Here is a 21,910-nt window from a genome sequence, read left to right on the forward strand (position 1 = left end):
AAGGTATCAGGCAGGTCTGGAGTCTCATCTGAGTTTCAAATTCCTCTTCCAAGCTCATCTAATTTCTGTCAGAATTTGTTTCCTTCTAACTGTAAGAACTTATGGCAACTAGCTTCTGCAGAGTCAACAAAAGACTCTTAGTGAAGTCTGAAATCCTCTTTAAAACAGCTTCCAACTGATTAATTCAGGGTCACTGGGTATAATCTCCTTTTTGATGAATTTGTCGATTAATTTAGGACTTTAATTACATCTGCAAAGTCCCTTCACTCTTGCCATATAATGTAACCTAATCAAAGATATAACCTAATCATATTTGTAACACCGGGGGCAGAGATCTTGGGGGTTATCTCAGAATTCTGCTATGACATGGCACAATGAGTATGTCTGATCCTTTTTTCTGTGGGTGCAGGAGATAGGTAAATACCATCATACTTAAACAATGAGATGACATTTCCCTTAGGGCTTGACTCATCAACCTCAGCTTATAAAAATATCAAGGATTTCTTTTAAAAATGTTTATACATAAAATTCTCCTTCTTTAACTCTGTCTAGAGCTCTTCCCATTGAAGGAAGGTTGATGGTATAAATAAGTTACTCTTTTAAAATTACTATTATAAATTTACTCTGCTGATTAGTTTTCCAGGACATTTCTTAAAATCACCTAATCAATGTAGTCATAAGATCAGTCACTGGGTGAAAATCAAACTCCGTGGTGTGGCCAACCAAGATGCCCTCCTATGCTAATCAAACATTCTGTGTTACACTTAACTCTTGTCACTGCCTTCTCCTCCCATCATTTTATTCCAAGTCACTTTTATGCTTCTGGACCTGTATGTGATGTACCTATATACAGTTGACACTTGAACAGCATGGGTATGGACTGCATAAGTCCGCTTATATGTGAAATTTTTGTCTTTAGTAAATACAGGCTACAGCACTACATGATCTGGGACTGGTTAATCTGTGGATATGGAATCGCAGATGAAGGGCTGACTGTGAAGTTATACCCAGATTTTCAACTACGCTGAGGGTGGGTGTTCCTAACCTTTGCATTGTTCAAGGGTAAATTGTACCCTTGTACTAAAATTTCCATGCTTAATTTTACCTGGAATACCCTTTATATCTCAGTCCCATCCCCACATCAGTCTGCCGGTAAATTCTCTGTTTCTTCAAGACCTGGCTCAGATGTCCCTTCTTTTGTAAAACATTCCCCAGTTCCCAAGCAGAAAAATGAGTCGAAGCTATAGAAAAAGGACTTGAGTTCTAAGTCCAGCTGAAAAGTAAAAATGAAGGGTAATACTGATTTGAACACTGGAGAGCCCAGTTTCATTCTGGATTTAAGTATGTTCTAAAAAATACTTTAGAAGAAAATAAAATGGACTTAGGAAATCTATGCTAAACTAAACATATAAATGTGGACTCTTAACATGTTCTACCATTGAAGAGGTTGAGCGGTAAAATAATGTCAACTTTGCCTTCTGGGATTTCACTTGCTTTTCTGACTCTCCACTGTGAAAGGAACCCGAGCTCTGTGACGATTTCATTCTTATCTGAATGGAAGGATGCTTTAAAGGGGGGTAGTGCTGAAAGGACAATAGAGTCAGCTTTGAGATACTCCCATTATCCAACTTGGAGCCATTGGCATTAAAAAATAATTATTCATAAACAAATTGAGTTCATGATTCTATGAATTCATAATGATATTCAAAATTGTGAAGGGTAAAGGTTATAAAAGACATTGTAATACAAAAGGAAGTAGATATGCTTAATATTTTATTAATTTTAGGAGAATGGTGGAATTGATAGATGTGAGTTTCTTCTTTCTTCTACTGAGTATATGACCCTTTATAAAGCATAGATATGTATTTTTCTTCACTTCTATTTGTAGGCAAGATAAAGAGAGTTGTGAGTAATCCCAGGAGTTCTGATAGAGTCAAAACTATACCAAGAGTAAGAAAGATTGTGACAGTAGTATAGGAATATATGTGTAGAAAGAATGTTTTGAAAGAAGATAGATTCACCACATTACTCAAGAGTAAACTCAATCTTTCATTTTCCAGGAAACAAAACCTCTTGAATGATGGACCAATTATCAAGAGAAGCTAACAAGGCATCATTGGTTCTAATAATGCTAATGAATCATGCCGAAATTATTATAACAGTGAAAGGACACACAGTATGTCTTGCTGGCCAAGTAAACTTTTAAGAATGTTTCATTTCAGGAAAATTTGCCGGATTGCCAGTCATGAAAACAGCTGTAGGCTCATTGAAAAGACCCATTGATTTAACAAGTACTGTGTGACTCTAAAAAGACAAAGGGAGGTAGGGATGGCAGAAAGATGATCATTGGACTAAGTTTGAATCACTCCGGAGTTTCAGTCAGACCCCAGGTCCTGACTAGGAATTAATTGCTCAGTAACCCAGAATTTGCAGATTTAGCTGGTCTGAGATAGTATTTCTTTTGTTGATGGTTAAAAGTTACTTTAACAGTGGAAAGGTATTAACTAATTAGAGAAATATGAATAAATGAATCAATAGTTTGTAATATGCTAAAGAGGGTACAACCATTACAACTTTAACCACTGAAATAACTTATGTTCTACTTTTCCTGTGATTCTACTTGTCTGCTTTTAATGTACAATATTATTTACTTATATTTTATTTATTTATTTAGTATATTGTTTATTATCTACCTCACTTTTTTCCTCATCCTTTTCCATCCTTGCCAAGTAGGAGGGCAGGGGCCATAGTCCACATTTTTAGCCACTTTCGGAGGTTTGATTGACAATCAGAATTTGTAGATATTTAGTATATATGGCTTGCTGTGTTTAGGGTAAGTATACCCCTGTGAAACCATCCCCACAGTTATTGCCATAAACTTACCATCATCTCCTAAACCTCCCTCCTGCCCTGTTTGTTTGGTTGTGGTTTTCTTGTCTGTTTTGATCACCTCTGCTGTATCTGAAAATCCCAGGTAATACACATCACACAGTAGAGGTTCACCACATGTTTATTGAATAAACAAATAAGTGTTATCTTTTTATAGTTTTTGTCTCTATGTAAGTTGTTTTAAGGTTTTGAATCACTTAGAAAAAATCAACACATTTAGACTAATGTCTAGCATTCCAAAGACCCATGTGGACTCAGTGATACATCATTTTTGGAGGGAACCAGACCACTTATGGAGGAGTCAGAGGGCTCTGGTAGGCCTTGCCCTTTCTGCCATGTGATCCCATCTGCCCAGCCTTTCCATCCTTAGAAAGAGCAGGGGAAGAGAGAGGAAGCTGGAAAGATTAAGCATTTATCCAAGGAAAAATGCATATGGAAGAGTCCATTTTAAAAAGGAGTGACTTTAATATCTAACATTGGCAAATTTGAAAGAGTGTTTTCCACCCCATGGTACCGAGTAATGTGGATGTTTCTGAGGAAGAGCAGATCTGTGATAGAAAATGAAGAAGCTGAATTTTCTTCATATTCCTAAGTAGTTGAAGTTTCTGTCTCTGCTACCTGTGGGCATATTCAAACCCCACCAGGTATGAGGGGGATGACCTCAATCTCAATCTGATTCTATAGAGGGGAATGGTTTCCAATACATCCCAGCCTCCTATCCTCAGGTGTGAGCAAAGCTTGGCTGTCCTACAAATTGGCCCTGGAGAAGGAAATGGTAACCCACTCCAGTATCCTTGCCTGAAAAATTCCACGGACAGAGGAACCTAGTGGGCTACAGTCCATGGACTCGCAAATAGTCGGACACGACTGAGCGACTTTCTTTCACTTTCCTACAAATTGGCGCTGTATGTAAACTAGCATAGCCTTAGATATTGCTGAAAATGATGGACAGGGAAGCCTGGTGAAATGCATCCCATGGGGTCGCAAAGGGTTGGACACGACCGAGCGACTGAACTGAACTGATTGGAGCAAGGGAGTCATTCAAGCCTGGAAAAGGAAGAATTCTATCTGACCCAAGTTCAGGAAGGGGAGAATGTGCTGGGGGATCCCTGAAGGGCACACACATACAGAAGGAGTAACTGGGGGTGGGAAAGTGAACTCTGCTATGCTCATGACAGGGTCTTTTTCTCCATGTTTTTTCCTGTATGAATTCACAGTCGTTAGGTGCTCAGTGTTCTATGGGATCACACCAAGCAGCTCCTGGAAGATGGCCCAGAGCCCAGTGCATGCAGGTTTTTCTTCTGAAGCCCCCTCAACTCTATTAAATAATAATTTGGTTCCCAAAGGTATCACAGCATAAGAACAGTCAGAATTGGCAGATTTAAAAGATGATTTTTATCAATTAGACATAACTGGGGCTCAACAACACCCATACCTAAAGGAAAAAAACCTAAATCTTAACAGTAGAATACATCAAAAAAGTTGAAGGTGAGGAAGTAGAAATAAAATAATGAGCTATATTAGGCAAAAAATAGACTTTAATAATTTTAAGACAATGTGGAACATTTCTATAATACAATTATTTCTGGAACTATTCTGAAAAGTAAAAGAGAAACTGCTATTATTACAGACATAGTAGAATAATGTAAATAAACATTCTAAACAATGTTCCTCCTTCCCAATTAGCTCTTAATATCCAGTGTTTTGGCCAGATTGTGAAGGCGATTTTCTCAGCTCTCTAGTTTACTGCTACCAGTTTAGAGAGATTTGGAAGTAGTCTGAGGAAACCTGCTGGTATTTCCCGATGTACAAATGCAGTATTAGTCATGATCACCCTCAAACCAATGAAGACTATGTTGGATGTAGAAATATCAAGTTGATTCTAAATAATATGTACAGTTTCTCTCAAAATTCCTCATTTATGAAATGAAGGTTAGATATTTTTATTCATTAGGGAGCAAATGATCTCATTATAATGGGTAAGGTGCCTTGTCATGCAGAGGATAAGGATAGACCAATTGTGTTCCGTTCCAAGCCTAGTTCAAGCCATTGCAGCAAAACTAGTGGAAGAATTAAAATAATTTCTTTAAACCATGAAAATCAGTAATTCACCACCTTTTCCATGTACACACTCTATCACGGGGGGAAAAAAAAAAACATTGTGAATTAAGTGAGAAAGAAAATAGAAATGAGAAAGGGGTAGTTGGAGGAAGGATGATAGAAGGAACAGCAGAAGTTTGAATTGTTTTACTTTGCACACAATTTTTCTTCTTAAGATCAAAACACCGACCATTTGTGAGATCTCATTGGCCTAAGGTCAGTAATAGAACGTGCACTTTGATTCGGTTCTCCAGTGCTCTGCTGGTTCATGCCTGTGCACACACGCTCTCTCATCATTCCTCCTCAACCAAATGTGCACTTGCTGATTGGAGTTGGGGAGATGGTCCTGGTTTAGGGAGATGATCACTGATCTATATGCAAATTGAATTCGAGACCTTGACCTCATTGATTCTGGACTAGCTCGTTCCTCATTTTCCGGATAGCGATTGCATTGATCAGACAATGTTTTTGTCAAAGTCACCAGGAGAGGAAGCATCACAATTTATCACTGCCAACCTATATCAATGTTTAATTGAATGTTTAACCTAAATCAATAATTAATTAATAAACATATGTAGGTGAGCATTGTTGAGAAGATGTTTGAGGATTTCATTCTTATAAAACATGAATTTTCCTCTCTTAACTTATTCCTGTCCTCATTTGTACATATCTTATTTGTTTTTGGAATAAATTCGTTTTTGAAAGTAGCACCCAGAGATATCAAACTTTAAAATTAGAGAATCTCCAAAGCATGAGTTTTTTTTTTTTTTTTCTTTTTTGCCCTGTTTCTTAATGTCTTTTGCCCTCTAGTGGTAAACTCAAGGGACTTGCTGTATTTTCATTTGAATCCTCCAAAGCAAAACATTTCATTAAAATAGAATACAGGACGCATTCATCATAATTAACTAGTTATTGGAAATAAAGTGCTTCGGTATAGTTTATTCGATATTAAGAATGTGAAGTAACTGTAGAATAATAAAGAACCATGTGGTTGGCAAAATTGGCCTAACCTTTCTAGAGCCTTTATCTTATTTCCATTTTTCCACCTTCACTTTTTAAAATGAAAGCTTCATAATTGCACAAGTACCTACTGCATACGAGCCAAGTCTTCTTTGCTGCTAAATGACATCTAATAGCTTGCCCAGAAATGGAGCTCCCTGAAATCTGTTGCCTTAAACAATATACACAAAATTAGACTGTAAGACACTCAATATCCACTGGGGTCAAATTATCACTAGAACTTTATTTACAGAAAAATTACATCATTACCTGGATCATGGCCTCTAAAAATATGAGCAATAGTTGGAAAGTTAAAATATTGGGTCAGAGAGAGGGAACATACTGATCTGGGGGAGCATTTATGTAAAGAATTTATCTTTCCATGTACATACTTTAGCTTTTCATAAAGTAATATGTATATTTAATGTTTTTGTTTTGAGAAGAAAATATTGTTTTATTTGAAGAGGATGTAAATTGTCCCTTTTAAAACAAACTTTTGTAACCATAGATGACAGAGTTTTTAAATACCTTTTTATTCTTTTCAGTAGTTTTAATTTTTAAATCTTTTACTTTGAAATAATTTCAGGCTGATAAAAAGTTGAAAAAAAAATATATAGTACAAAATTCCCGTATAGTCTTTAGCCAGTTTCCCCAAATGTTAATAACTTACTTAACTATGTACAATTTTCAAAATTAGGAAATTAGCATTGATACTATGCCATTAATTAATCTATAAGACATCATTCAACTTTTGCCAATTATCTCTAATGCTCTACGATCCTGGTTCCAGATTACGATTAAATTCATAATGATTATATTCATATCACACATATGTGATAAGAATACCACAGAAGTGATACTGTGAGTTTCTCAATGTATCATACAGGGAGTCCATGATGTTGATAGATCCTATTATTGATGATGTTAACTTTAATCACTTGGTTAAGGTAAGTGTTTGCAGGGTTTCTCCACTGTAAACTAATCTTTTTCCCCTTCATACTTAATTGGTATCTTATAAAGAGATACTTTAAGTGAAGTGAAGTCGCTCAGTCGTGTCCGACTCTTTGTGACCCCATGGACTGTAGCCTACAAGGCTCCTATGTCCATGGGATTTTCCAGGCAAGAGTACTGGAGTGGGTTGCCATTTCCTAAGACTGTATGTAAATATACTGTTTCTTATTCTGTATTGGCCCACTATTTGCTGATCGGTGATTTTTACATGTTCATCATTTTCTGGACATTTATTAATTAGAATCCCATAAAGAGTGCATTCCCTTCTTTACTATTTATTATTTAATTATTTATGTATATCAGTATGGAGCATGGGTATTTACTTTACTCTATGTGCTATAATCCATTGCTATCATTATTTATTTTATTCTTTAAATTGGCCCAGATTTGATCATTGGGAGCCTCTTCCAGTTGACTTTTGTGTCCTTTCAACATGTGTCTATTGTTGTTGTTGTTGTTATTTTGAGTACTTAGACAGTAAAGTGTCTGCCTACAATGCGGGAGACCCGGGTTCAATCCCTGGGTTGAGAAGATCTCCTGGAGAAGGAAATGGCATCCCACTCCAGCATTCTTGCCTGGAAAATCCCATGGACGGAGGAGCCTGGTAGGCTGCAGTCCATGGGGTCTCAAAGAGTGGGACATGACTGAGCGACTTCACTTTCACTTTCTTTTTCTTTCTTGTATCTCAAGTTTTTCCAAGCTAATTTTATGCTTTTCCTGCCCTAGCCTTGGAATCAGTCATTTCTCCAAGAATCCTTATTTTGTTTCGCTTATTTGTTTTTAAAATTAGAGAATGGTGTCTGAAAATCGAGCTCTTTGCTGTATGCATTCTTTGCTATTGGTGTCATTGATTCTAGGCCCTCTCAGCAAACAAAGCTAAAAAAACCTGTGTGTGTGTAAACTTGCACACATATGCATCATCTAAATCTATGTATCTATGTATGAGTCTATCAATCATCTACCATCATCATGAGTTTTTACATTTAATCCAGTTCAACACCCCAGGGTTTATTCTAGCCTTCCTCTTTTCCTCATTTGTAACCCCTTTCTCTGACAGTAAGAAATCTGCCTCTCATCACTCAAGAGTTTACATACTTACCTTAACAATCCTAAAATGTACATGAATTCATTTCAGAATTACTAACTCATGCCATTTTGGTAAATGAAGGAACTTACTAACAGTGTATGATGTTTGTAGATGTTTCCTTTTGTCTTTAGTCTTTAAGCTCAGAGTGTATCATCAAGACAGTGATTTTCAGACATTTATCTCAGTTTGCTGTTTTCTCTTCCACTCCTTTCAGTGTAGTCTGTAATAGTTAGGCTCATTTGTTATTGTTTGTATTATATTTTGGGTTCTTCCCTCATTCTGCTTGACTTGAATCATGTATTTATACTGTCATCATTTCTGAAAGTCCGAATGGCCCGGAGTGCCGTACCCAGAGAACTGCTCCTTCCTCTGCCCTCATTATGTCTGTACTCAATGCCTCTCTCTCTTATACCTTATCTTATTAGTTTCTGGGTTATCTTTTCTGTGTTTCTTTTGGCACAAACAAGCAGATAAATGTTTGTTTTATTTCTCTCTTTTCTCTCATGAAAGGTGACACACAAAAGGTACTCTTTTGCACTTTTTTTTGGGGGGGAGTATCTTTTTTAACTTAATGTATTTTGGAAAACAACCCATGTTAGTTCATAGAAATCCTTTTCTACTTTTGTCTCTTACACAACTGTGCACATGTCCCTAACTTATTTAACCACTCTCCTGTATTTAGATAATTACATTGTTCCCAATATTTTGTAACATCAGTGTTGCAATCAGTAACTCTTTGCAAGTGTATTTTTGGATTATTGTAGGTATATCAGGGTAAATTCCCCAAAGTAGATTTGCTGAATTGAAGGGTAAAGGGTTATGTGATTTTCTTAGGTATTGCCAAATTTCCCCCAGAGAATACTGTACCAGTTTGTGTATGAGAATGCCTGTATCCCTACAGACCGTGTTGTCATACTTCTTAATTGTAACCAGTCTGATAACAATGTCTCAATATAGTTTTAATTTGTATTTCTGTAATTATTAGTGAGGCTGAACATCTTTTTCTGTCTTTAAAGGTCATTTTTATAACTCTTTTTATGAATTATCTGTTTATGTCTTTTCTCATTTTAATGGATAAAATTTTTTTTCTCTCAGTTTTAAGAGTTCTGTATCATCAGTATTTGTACTTTATCTGTAGTTTAACCTATGTTATAAACATTTTTCCAAGTTTTTTAGTTGTGTTTGACTTTATTTTTTATCATTCAGAAAATTATTTTGTATAGTCATTTATCAATTTAATTGCCTCTGAATATTGAGTCATAGTTAAGAAATCTTCTCCTACACCAAGGCTAAAAGAGGAATTCACCAATGTTTTCTTCTAGCACTTAAAATTTAAAAAAAATTAGATCCCTATTCCCTTTGGAGTTTATACTTATACATGGTGTGAAATATAGAGCTAAATTTGTTTTATTCCAAATGATTATTCTGCTGTCCCAGAAAAATCTATTAAAATTACCATATTCTCCTAGTAATTTGGGATGCTACCTTATCATATTCTGAATTTCCATATGCACTTGGGTTTATTTCTTGGCTTTCTGATCTACTCTCTTTGCTTGTCTATTCATGTGTCAGTGTCACACTGTTTTAATTAGATGACTTTATAGATTGTTTTATAACTGAGCTAGACCTTCCTCCTTGCCTTTCCTTTTTAATGTATTTTTGACTATTATTACATGGGTTTGTTTTTCCACATGATTTTTTTTTTAATATTAATTTGTCTGCAATAGTGGTAAAGAACTTGCCTACCAACCCAGGAGATGTAATAGACATGAGTTTGTTCTCTGGGTGGGGAAGATACCCTGGAGGAGGAAATGGCAACCCACTCCAGTATTCTTGAGTGGAGAATCCCATGGACAGAGGAGCCTTGCAGGCTACAGTCCATAGGGTTGCAAAGAGTTGGACATGACTGAAGTGAGTTACCACGCATGCACCTCCATAAAAAAGTTTATTCATGTTTTTGTTGGGTTTGTGTTAAATTTTTCATTAACTCAGGTAATTGACAATTTATGATGTTGAATCCTAAAAACCTGGGAGTGTCTTTCATTTGTTCAAGTCTCTTTTCATAGCTTTCAGGAACTCTATGTCTTTCCTCGTAGAGTTTTTACACACTTTCTAACACCATACACAAAAATAAACTCAAGATGGATTAAAGATCTAAATGTAAGACCAGAAACTATAAAACTCCTAGAGGAGAACATAGGCAAAACACTCTCTGACATAAATCACAGCAAGATCCTCTATGACCCACCTCCCAGAATATTGGAAATAAAAGCAAAAATAAACAAATGGGACCTAATGAAACTTAAAAGCTTTTGCACAACAAAGGAAACTATAAGCAAGGTGAAAAGACAGCCTTCAGAATGGGAGGAAAATAATAGCAAATGAAGCAACAGACAAAGGATTAATCTCAAAAATATACAAGCAACTCCTGCAGCTCAATTCCAGAAAAATAAACGACCCAATCAAAAAATGGGCCAAAGATCTAAACAGACATTTCTCCAAAGAAGACATACAGATGACTAACAAACACATGAAAAGATGCTCAACATCACTCATTATCAGAGAAATGCAAATCAAAACCTCAATGAGGTACCATTACACGCCAGTCAGGATGGCTGCTATCCAAAAGTCTACAAGCAATAAATGCTGGAGAGGGTGTGGAGAAAAGGGAACCCTCTTACACTGTTGGTGGGAATGCAAACTAGTACAGCCACTATGGAGAACAGTGTGGAAATTCCTTAAAAAACTGGAAATAGAACTGCCATATGACCCAGCAATCCCACTTCTGGGCATACACACTGAGGAAACCAGATCTGAAAGAGACACGTGCACCCCAATGTTCATCGCAGCACTGTTTATAATAGCCAGGACATGGAAGCAACCTAGATGCCCATCAGCAGACGAATGGATAAGGAAGCTGTGGTACATATATACCATGGAATATTACTCAGCCATTAAAAAGAATTCATTTGAATCAGTTCTAATGAGATGATTGAAACTGGAGCCCATTATACAGAGTGAAGTAAGCCAGAAAAAGACCAATACAGTATACTAATGCATATATATGGCATTTAGAAAGATGGTAATGATAACCCTATATGCAAAACAGAAAAAGAGACACAGATGTACAGAACAGACTTTTAGACTCTGTGGGAGAAGGTGAGGGTGGGATGTTCAGAGAGAACAGCATTGAAACAAGTATACTATCAAGGATGAAACAGATCACCAGCCCAGGTTGGATGCATGAGACAAGTGCTCGGGGCTGGTGCACTGGGAAGACCCAGAGGGATGGGATGGAGAGGGAGGTGGGAGGGGGGATCGGGATGGGGAATACATGTAAATCCATGGCTGATTCATGTCAATGTATGGCAAAAACCACTACAATATTGTAAAGTAATTAGCCTCTGACTAATAAAAATAAATGGAAAAAATAAAAATAAAGTTTATTGCAAAATGTTTAATCTTTTTCTTATTGTAAATTAAAATTTTTATATGTCTTCTAACTAGTTATAAATAATATATCTGTAAAATAATTTTGGCATATAATGCCTTTGTTCTGCTACCTTTAACTTATTTTATCATTTTAGTTAGTACCTTTTCTTGACTTGAACCAGAAATAAATTTTTATCATGTTAATAAGCCTTTGAGATTTGGTTCATTTATTTATTTGTTAACCAATTCTAATACAAGACAGATATAATTTTATTCCCATATTAAAATAAAGAAGTTGACACCAGAGATAGAGACGGATGAACCTAAGGTCACGGAGAGAGAGCAATGGGCAAAACTAGCTTTTTAATCAAGATTCTGTGCTTTTCACCACTGCATAATATTTTCTCCTCAAGGGTGGACTCTCCAAATGTCTCCATTTAGTTTCACTCAATTCTGTGGACACAGAAGACTATACAAGATTTTGTGACTATAAAAGTCATAAAAGCTGAGCCCTGGTCTACCTTCCAACATGTTCCCAGCATGCAACCAGTGTGATCTTTCAAAAATGAAAATAGTTTATGCCACCCCCCTTCCTTGAATCTTTCAGTGGGTGGGTGCTGGTCTCAGGATAGAGGCAGAGCTCTTTTACATGACCTCTGCTCTGCTCCCCACACAGCATCGCCGCGTGTTTTCCGTACGGGCACTGTAGCCACAGTGAGGCACCTGCGGTACTCGCCCTCCTGCATCCCATTCAGACGGCATCTCCTCTGGGATGGCCATCCTGATCCTGCGTTAGATATCCCTTCCAGCCTTCTTAGTGCCTCCTGCTAACCTTGGCCACATGGCTCTTTAATCACTTATGTATTGACTGTCTTAAAAGCTCTTGAAGGTACAGACTATGTCATTTAGATTCCAGATTGTACCATCCCTCAAATGGTGAGCCCTTAATATGTATTGGTGAGTGAGTGAAAGAATAAATAAATATTGTTTTCTAACTTCAAAAAAATTACTTCATACTTACATATATACTTTAGAATATGTTCTTCTTTCCTGAATGGGCAATGATTTGCTTAGTATCCTCAGGATTGTCAGCATGATGGACTGTCATGAACTCTTCAAGCTTTAAAGAGAAGCCTCAAATCAGTTATCTTTTTTTTTTTAAAGAAAATAATTAATTCACATTTTTTCTTACCATTTACTTTCTTTTCTGTATGAGAATGATTTGAAGCTGTCATTGGGATGAGTATTTCCCAGCCTTTTATAAAATGCAAACCTGAAAATCTTCTTTGAAAATCTGACTGCCATTTCTGAAAGGCATCACTTTCTGTCAAAAGCCTCTTCCCTCTCTGGCAATCAGTGTTTTACAAGTACCAGATGTATTCTCTGAACTATTTTTTCTTGGCATTTGGTAGTAATAGGAGGTATTATTTATTGAGGTATTATTTATGTCTGTTAGACATAAGCGTATTATATACAGATTTTTTATGAAGCAGATTTAGTTTCGCCATTTTATAGAAAAAGAAACTGAGGCATACAGAAGTTATGTAACTTGTCCATTGGACCTTAGACACAGGTAGTAGTAAAAGGAACTTAGACTGACCTTCAGAGGAGCGGAAGCAGGGTACCTATTAAATTGTCACAGACCACTTCCTTTATCTGTATTTCACCCTGCTACACCCCCTGGAATATGTAGTGTTGTTTGTGTGCTGTATGTATGTCTCTTTTATCTCCTAAATAAGATCCTAAGATTCTTCTTTTGAGGAAGTGCCTTATTTCTTTAGGCTCCACAATTTCTAGCATAATGCTAGACACTATTTAAGAAGTGTTATCACTTCATAAATACATGCTTTAATTCTTCCCCTGGTCTTAGGAAATTGTACATAGGAGTTTTAACAAGTTAGGGTAAAGCATATATTTTCCTTTAAGTCTCAAAATTTGTTGCTCCAAGAAATGAATTTATGATTGAAGAGATCCCGATGACATCACTCATCTGCTGTCCCTCTTTCTCTACCAGATGGGTATAATGATGTTTTGATGTATACTAATGAAGCTGGGTGTCCTGCAGCCTATTTGCTTTGCATCAACACTGGTTAAGACTGCGTTTATTTAACTCATTCTCTATCCTAGCTTCCTCTCTTGAGAGCCATGAGACTTTTCTGAGGGTGGACTAGGAAGTTTGTTGTCACTGTACGAAGGTGTAACCGAGCCTCAAGGACAGTCTCTACTCAGCTGTGTACTCCAGTTCGCCTGTAATGATGAGTCCCTTCCCCAACTGAAATGCCTCCCTGTGCTTGGGACGTTAAAACATTCTTTCATGCCAAAATGGACGGGGTTTTGGAGGACATGGTGGTGCCAGTCATCAACAAAAAGAAAATAACAACGTTACCAAGACCCTCTGTCTTGCATGCAAATAGATGCCAACAAGCTACCAGACTTGCCTGTACATGTCTGGATTTACTGAATGTATGCTTACAAGTCATATCTGGAAAGTCACAATTCCATTATTATTCTCTCAACCTCATGTTAAAATCAAGAAACCTAATAGGAAAATGATTGTGTATATTAAATTTCTTCGTCAAAGCTTCTGCTATAAGATAAAGTCTTCATAGGAGAATTCCCTGGTATTCCAGTGGTTAGGGCTCTGTGCTTTCACTGCTCAGGGCACAGGTTCAACCCCTGGTTGGAGAACTAAGGTCCCACAAGCTTCACTGTGAGGCCAAAAAAAAAAAAATCTTCCTAGAATTTTGTTATATTATCCTTTTTACTAATAAGTGCTTTTTGTTCTAATCATTTTGGTTACAGAAATAATACATGTTCATGATAGAACTATTGAAAAGCATAACTATATTTTAAGTATTTAATAATTCACAATATCTTCACTCATTGTTAATAGTTTGGTATACTTTCTTTGTCTAAGTAACTACCCGGATAAATAGACTTCAAAATGGAGACATAACTAATATTGATATGCATATATAGATCTGTAGTTTATTTCCACTGACTTAACTCATGAACATTTTTCAGATCACTTAAGATTCTTCAGTGACCTTTTAAAAAAGCTTTATGATGTTGTGTAACTACATAATGTTCCATTTAATGATATGACAAAGATATTTTGATGCTTTCACTGAGATGAACACCAGATTGCTCTTCCAAATCTTATCTGAATAAGAGAGGAAAGTACACCATGAACTGCATAAGACAAGGAGATTTTCTAAAAAAATAAAAGCCTTCATCTGCCCAATAAAATCCTGAAATTAAAAAATAAGGAAAAATAAATCCTTTTTTGTAAAAGACCCCAGAACCTAGTTGCTTCTCTGAGCTTCATCAAAGTGATACAAGTCCAATGGAGTCCTATTTGTGTCTGAAACCCCTCACCATGGTACACGGGCAAGAAAATGACTAGGGGATACCTTTGAGGTTTTCAGCTAATTCATTTTCTTAAGCCAAGCTGCAAATATCACAGATACAAACTTACATGCAGTATTCTGGCTGTTTGTGGTGGTTATCAGCTAGTGGGAAGACTAAAGGAAAAGAAAATTAGGAAGCCAAGATGTTTTCTAAGCCTTAAAACTGACAGAGCGAGATTACCTCTACTTACACGAACAATTTACCTTTTCTTTGTTACTGTGAGAAGCAAACACTTGCTTTGAGATATATTTACCCAGAGAAAAATGGTGACTAATTTGTCAACCAAAATATCATGAAATAAAAGGAATTAGATTAGTCCTGAAAGAAGTTAGATGGGGGGATGTAGCAAGAGAAATAAAAGAAAAGCTTCACTTTGGTATTCTGTAAAATGCAGCATACAAGGCTTTTATAGCATGGAAATGCAAATAAAATCTTACATACTATTGTATACCTCTTGATGGTCTTTCTAGTAATCACGTACAGATGGTAAAGCTGGACAATAAAGAGGGAAGAGCACTGAAGAATTGATGCTTTTGAACTGTGGTGTTGGAGAAGACTCTTGAGAGTCCCTTGGAAAGTAAGGAGATCAAACAAGTCAATCTTAAGGAAATCACCCCTGAATACTCTTCAGAAGGACTGGTGCTAAAGCTGAAGCTCCAATACTTTGGCCACCTGATGCAGACAGCTGATGCAGTGGGAAAGACCCTGATACGGGGAAAGATTAAAATCAGAAGAAGAGGGCAACAGAGTATGAGATGGTTGGATGGCATCACCAATTCAGTGGACATGAACTTGGGCAACCTGTAAGAGATGGTGAGGGACAGGAAAGCCTGGGATGCTGCAGTTCATGGCATTGCAAAGAGTCAGACATGACTTGGTGACTGAATAACAGTAAAATCTATTAAATTGAAAAGGTTCAGAATACTTCATATAGACATGGATGTGGACATATGGAAACCCGAACTTCTGAGGAAACGCAGACCAGTTGTATAAGTTGTATAACAACTTATAAAGCTAAAAGAATATATGCCATCCAGTGGAGTTCAGGGAAAGCCAGAGATAAAATAAGGTATTTTTTTGGTTTGTTTTATATTTTATTTTAATGAGTTACTTCAAGGTTAAATGTCTTGCATCCTTTCTAAGACTTCAGAGAGAGATTCTGGAGCATAGGTATACAAGGGCAAGACAATGGCAACATTTATCTTCTGCATAGATAATAAAGGGTTGCATTGTCAGTAGCAAATGTAAAAACAGAAATATAACCAACTAAAAGCCAGTCCTCTTTCTTACTATCACCATAAAACAATAGTCCTTCTTGAAAAAGTTTGTTGTTTGTCTGAGTTCTTTACAATTGCTGTGATTATTACACATTTTAAAACTACTTATCCTTTGATTATCATGTTTCCTATGTGGAAATTAATTCCAGGAATTTTCAGTTATGCATTCAATCCCTAGCAGTCATGGACTCAGATACATTATATACCAGGGGATAATGAAATTGAAGGGAGGTTTTCTAGAACAGGATAGATTTCACCAAATTGGTAGGTGAAGGGAAGGAGCCAGTGGAAAGGGAGGGATGGAAGAGCAGAGGTGTATATAGTTAGTGCATCAGAGTCTATAGGCTTCTGTGGTTGTGGCTCCCTTTGCTTCACATGCTTGAGTGACTCTGGACCTTATCGTGACTTTGCTTGACCAGTAGGACGATAACCCGTGTAATGCAAAAAGAGACTTGTAAAGTGCTTGTCCACAGAAGCCTGCTCTATTTTGTGGCCTTTAGGGGCATCCTGCAATTGCTAACAAATAAATAGACCCAAACTAGACTTCTGGATGATGAGTAATACATGGCCTAGCCAATTTTATCACCCTAGCTGACATCAGTCCAATTTACAGACTTGTGAATAAGGCCATTTTAGACTATCCAGTTCCAGACAAGCCTCCAGCTGGTCACTGAGGTGTGAGTAAATACAGCTGAAATTAGCCCAACCTGGCTCTTCTTAGAAGAAATATCCAGTTTACCTTTAGACTTGTGAGCAATGATGCATGGTAGTTGTTCTAAGATACTAAATTTTGAGGCGGTTTGTTACATAGCAAACGCTAACTGATACAAGTTTCTTGAATAGGTGAGTAAGGATAGGATAGAACTCAGAGGTAGAAGGGATAGATTAGTACTGACTGTCAAATAAATACATACAGAACTATGTTCAGATCCCCTAGCCTCCATATACATGCATACATGCTTGCATGTGAGCACATGCACACACACACACACACACTCTCTCTCTCTCTCTCACTCCTTCTCCCACTTCTCTTCAGGATCAGGGAAAGAAGGCAGACTCTGAACAGAGACTACCTAAATATTATTTATTTTTTTCAGAGGATAGTTATTTACATTGCCATGTCAGTTTCTGCTGTACAGAAAGCGAATCATCACACGTATACATATATCCTCTCTTTTTTTAATTTCCTTCCCATTTAGGTCACCACAGAGAACTGAGTTCCCTGTGATATGCAGTAGGTTCTTGTTAGTTATCTATTTTATACACAGTAGTGTATATATGTTAGTCCTAATCTCTTAATTCATCCTACCCATCTCTATCCCCCTGCCACTGCCTTTCCCCCTGGTATCCATATATTTGTTCTCTATATCTGTGTGTCTATTTCTGTTTTGCAAATAAGATCATCTATACCGTTTTTCTAGATTCTATATATATGCATTTAATATATGGTATTTGTTTTTGTCTTCCTGACTTCACTCTGTAGGCAATTTCTAAGCTCATCCATGTCTCTGCAAATGATGAAGTTTCGTTACTTTTTATGGCTGAGTAATATTCCATTGTGTGTATGTACCAGAGTTTCTTTATCCATTCCTCTGTTGATGGACATTTAGGTTGCTTCCATGTCTTGGCTATTTTTTAAGTATGCTGCAGATGATATTGGAGTGTATATCTTTTTGAATTATGGTTTTCTCTGGGTATATGTCTGGTAGTGGGATTGCTTGGTCATATGGTAGTTCTATTTTTAGTTTTTTAAGGAACCTCCATACTGTTTTCTATAGTTGCTGTGTTAATTTACATTCCCACTAACAGTGTAAGAGGATTTCCTTTTCTCCACACACTTTCCAGTATTTATTGTTTGTAGATTTTTTTTTTTTATGATGGTCATTCTAACCAGCATGAGGTAATACCTCATTGTGGCTTTGATTTTCTTTTTTTTTTATTATTATTTTTTTTTAAATTTTTTTGTTAGTTGGAGGCTAATTACTTCACAACATTTCAGTGGGTTTTGTCATACATTGATTTCTCTAATAATTAACGATGTTGAGCTTCTTTTCATGTGTTTGTTGGCCATCTGTATGAGATTACCTAAATTTAAATCCTTGTTTTTGTTCTTTATTGTTTTGTTCTTTACTGGCTGAGTGATCATGGGCACATGTCTTATTCATCTATAAAACAGAGTTGATAGTATTTACCTCATAAAGTTGTTGAAAAGATGAGGTGATCTCATACATGTAAGGACCAAGCTCATAATAAACACCTTTTAGATGCAAGCTATGTAGGTACCTCAGTGAAGATATAGCATAATTTGAGATGAAGTGATAGGGAAAGTTGAGGGAGTGTATATCAGCTAACATCAAATCCTCAAAAAATGCAGAATGTAGGATGCTATCATACAGTAAAAGGAAGAGCAGCAAGAATTTGAGGATAAAGAGAATGGTGGAGAGATTTTAAGAAGGTGGTTTTAGAGGAATTTTTTTAATGGTTGAGTAGCAATGATAGTTCAGTTGAGATTAAAAAGTAAAAATTTATGGGGTACATACTCAGTACAGCTGTAATTTTCTGCCACAATGCTCAGTAGCTCAGGAGGAGAATTGAGGAGAATAATGGGATTTGAATGGCAGATAAAGAAATGGTAGCTTCAAGGGGCCACTCTAGAATACTAGAATATTCTATTATTCTATTGCTAGAAATAGCTGGCTATGGGGCCTGAGTTGGCATGGAGGCAAGAGAGACCATAAAAGAACTGACTGGGTGAGAGAAAAGTATGAGGTCAAAGGGCAAGGAGCAGGAGTCATGCAGTCATACGTGAAAGCAGAAGGCTACAACTTTCTTAGTTGGTGGATAGTATCATTTTTATCCTTAGTGACTTGTTTCATTGCCTAGAGCCTGTGGTCTTATTATCATATGATTTTGTGTAGTTTTCTTTCAGGAAAACCTTTTTTCTCAACTTCTGTAAGGGATACCAAACTTTAAAAGAGAGCTCTGGGTTAAAAATCCAGCCCATTATGGTGGCTCTCCTCTGAGGATGCTACACCTATTGCATCATCTATCTCGACTACTGAAACTTTTCTACAGGTGACTGTTATTATCCTGCATGTCAGAGCAGCAAGAAAGAGGATTTTCTCTAGCATTCAGAGGTGAATCTGGGGGTCTGTGTTAATTTAGCCACATTCAAGCATCCCCCACTCTCCTGAGTGAGCCTGTGAACTCCTGCTCCTCTTCTCTGCCTTCATAGGTTCTGTCCATTTTCCAGACCCAACCCATGTTCTCAGCCCCACAGAGTTCTCCCAAGTTATTCCAGCCCAATACAGTGTCTCCCTTCTCAGAACCATTAGAACAACTCATCTGACACTTAGCACATGCCATATTTTATTCTGGGTATTTTTTTTTAAACCTAAGAAGCAATACATTTTAAAGCTAGAAGGGGTTTCAGTGAATACCTAATTCAACTCCCTCATTTTGCTGATGAGAGAATTGAAACCTAGATGGGACAACCAAGACTAGAATCCAGCCTGCATTTGTCATTATTTGGTGATTTACTACTGTTACATCTATGCCCTGAGAGGACATCAGGTTCCTAAAGACAAGAACTTTTAAAATCTATAGCATTTACATGGTGAGATCCTCAATAGATGTTCACTTACAGTGACATGGTGCTCTACCAAGCTACATGAGTCAGCTGGAAGAGAAAGAAATTCTTGTGTAGAACCGATTTTACAGTTAAAAAAAATTACTGATTTTTTTTTCAAACTCTTAGATGTATAAAGTTTTCAAAATAAAATGTATTATATAATTTTTGTTTGTTATATAGTTTTGTTCCTTTAGTTCACTGTTAAGGGTGGTCTTCTTTAAGATGTACATGGACCAGTTTTGACCAGTATAGATTACAGATAGTGGTTTGAATCCCAACAGAAGAAAATTCTCCCATCTAACCCTTTAGCCAGTTAACTGGAAGAAGCTTACCTTTGTGGTTATTGATTTTAATTTCATTTCAGAAAAAAAAATCAAAGTTAATTTAATAAAAGCATTTTTTACAGTTTAATCTAATTTGGCAGTATGGATTGAAAAAAAAGAAAAGGAACCAAACAAAAGCAAACTGTAAGAACACGTCCTGGGAGCTGAACAAGTACTGCTACCAGAAGTTACCGATTTCCCGCATTTTAAATTTTAATTATATCAAAAAAATCAATCTGTTACCCAACATTAGTCAGCCCCTCTATGAGGCCTGGCACTCATCACTTTGAACTACTTCACTGAATCTATTTGAAAGCTGAGTACGGAGCCTGCGTTCTCAGTCCAGCTAGTCCACCTGTGACCATGTTAAGATGACATTCTCCAGAATCGCTCTATCAAAGCTTACTGTGAACACTATGCAATCTAATCAGCTCTACATGCACATTTCAAGGTGGTGGATCTGAAATCCCAGGAAAGGTGTGTGAGCTTCCTGAAACAGAAAAATCCTTCAAGGGATCCTTCCCCTGAACTCAGTTGGGGTTTTCTAGCCACGAGGGCCTTCTTCCTTCTCTCCACCACAGCGTTCCTCCTACTTCTCCCTCCCTTCCATCAGAGAAATGACAGATACTCCCCACTCCCTGCAGTGAGTTTTCCTAATTTCACCCATAGGAGCCAAAAAACCTAAAGGAAAACACATTTATTTGTTTAAAATGTGACTTGCAGAGAGCATTTGCACAGGAGAATGTTCTTACCCTTTTGGTGCTAGTCCACTGCGTATTTGTTTTCCAGACTCATTCTTCCCCAGATGACTACAACTTTTGCTGGCATTTCTCTGAAGGTATCTTCAAGACCTCTTTTAGATGCAGAAAAGCTACCTGAATTTGCAGGCAGCTTCCTGTTGGGCTCACATTTTGCAGCATGCATGCTTGATGTGCAGAAGGTGGGGAAGGTGTTTGAAAAAACAGGAAGCACCTGTGAATGTGCGACTTTATTCTTGGAAGCAGAAGGCTCTCTTGAGACAGCTGGACTGAATGTGCTTCCTTCTTTTTCACCCATGAACACTTTTACAAAGCTATTAGATACTCTAAAGACCATGAATGGGCTTCGGGATGGCATGATTATTTGCAAAGTCTGGTGTATCCATAAACTTGGGTAGTTCTGTTTTTCCTTGTGCAAGTTTCTCTGTTTGCTGGGGATATGGATATCCATGGAATGCCTGCAAGGTCAGCTTTCAAAAATTACTGTTACTGTGGTTAAAAAAACACATAACATGAGCTTTACCTTCTTTACAAATTTTAGGTTTTCTATGTGGTGTTGTTAACTATAGACATGATGGTGTATAGCAGTTCTCTAGAACTTTTTCATCTTGCATGACTGAAACTTTATACCACTTAACAACAACTCCCTATTTCCTCCTCCCCCAGCTCCTGGCAACCACCATTCTACTTTCTAGTTCAGCAAGCCTGACTACTTCAGGTAGTTGAATCATGCAGTGTTTGTCCTTCTGTGAAATGACTTCTTTCACTTAGCATAATGTCTTCAATGTTCATCAGTGTTATAGCATATGACAGGATTTCCTCCTTTTTTATGGCTAACAATCCATTGTATGTATATACTGCATTTTATTTATCTGCTTATCTGTCAATGAACATTTGTGTTGTTTTCACCTCTTGGCTATTATGAATAGTGCTACAATGAACATGGGAGTGCAAATATCTTTTCAAGATACTGAATTCAGTGTTTTTGGATA

At 36.9% G+C, this 21,910-nt stretch overlaps 1 long non-coding RNA gene across 1 annotated transcript in view; it reads right to left on the reverse strand.

Moving 5' to 3' along the window:
* The window catches only part of LOC133047350 (uncharacterized), a 56,087-nt gene extending 35,024 nt beyond the window's left edge, over positions 1 to 21,063 (reverse strand). Inside the window, exons 1-2 of the long non-coding RNA XR_009690722.1 lie at positions 20,913 to 21,063; positions 12,540 to 12,638 (exon numbers count right to left, since the gene is read on the reverse strand). This is a non-coding gene — a long non-coding RNA (uncharacterized LOC133047350). The remainder of the gene's footprint in view (positions 1 to 12,539; positions 12,639 to 20,912) is intronic.
* Between the last annotated feature and the right edge of the window lie 847 nt (positions 21,064 to 21,910).

Source organism: Dama dama, chromosome 3 (genome assembly GCF_033118175.1).
Source record: "Dama dama isolate Ldn47 chromosome 3, ASM3311817v1, whole genome shotgun sequence".
Lineage (NCBI taxonomy): Eukaryota > Metazoa > Chordata > Mammalia > Artiodactyla > Cervidae > Dama > Dama dama.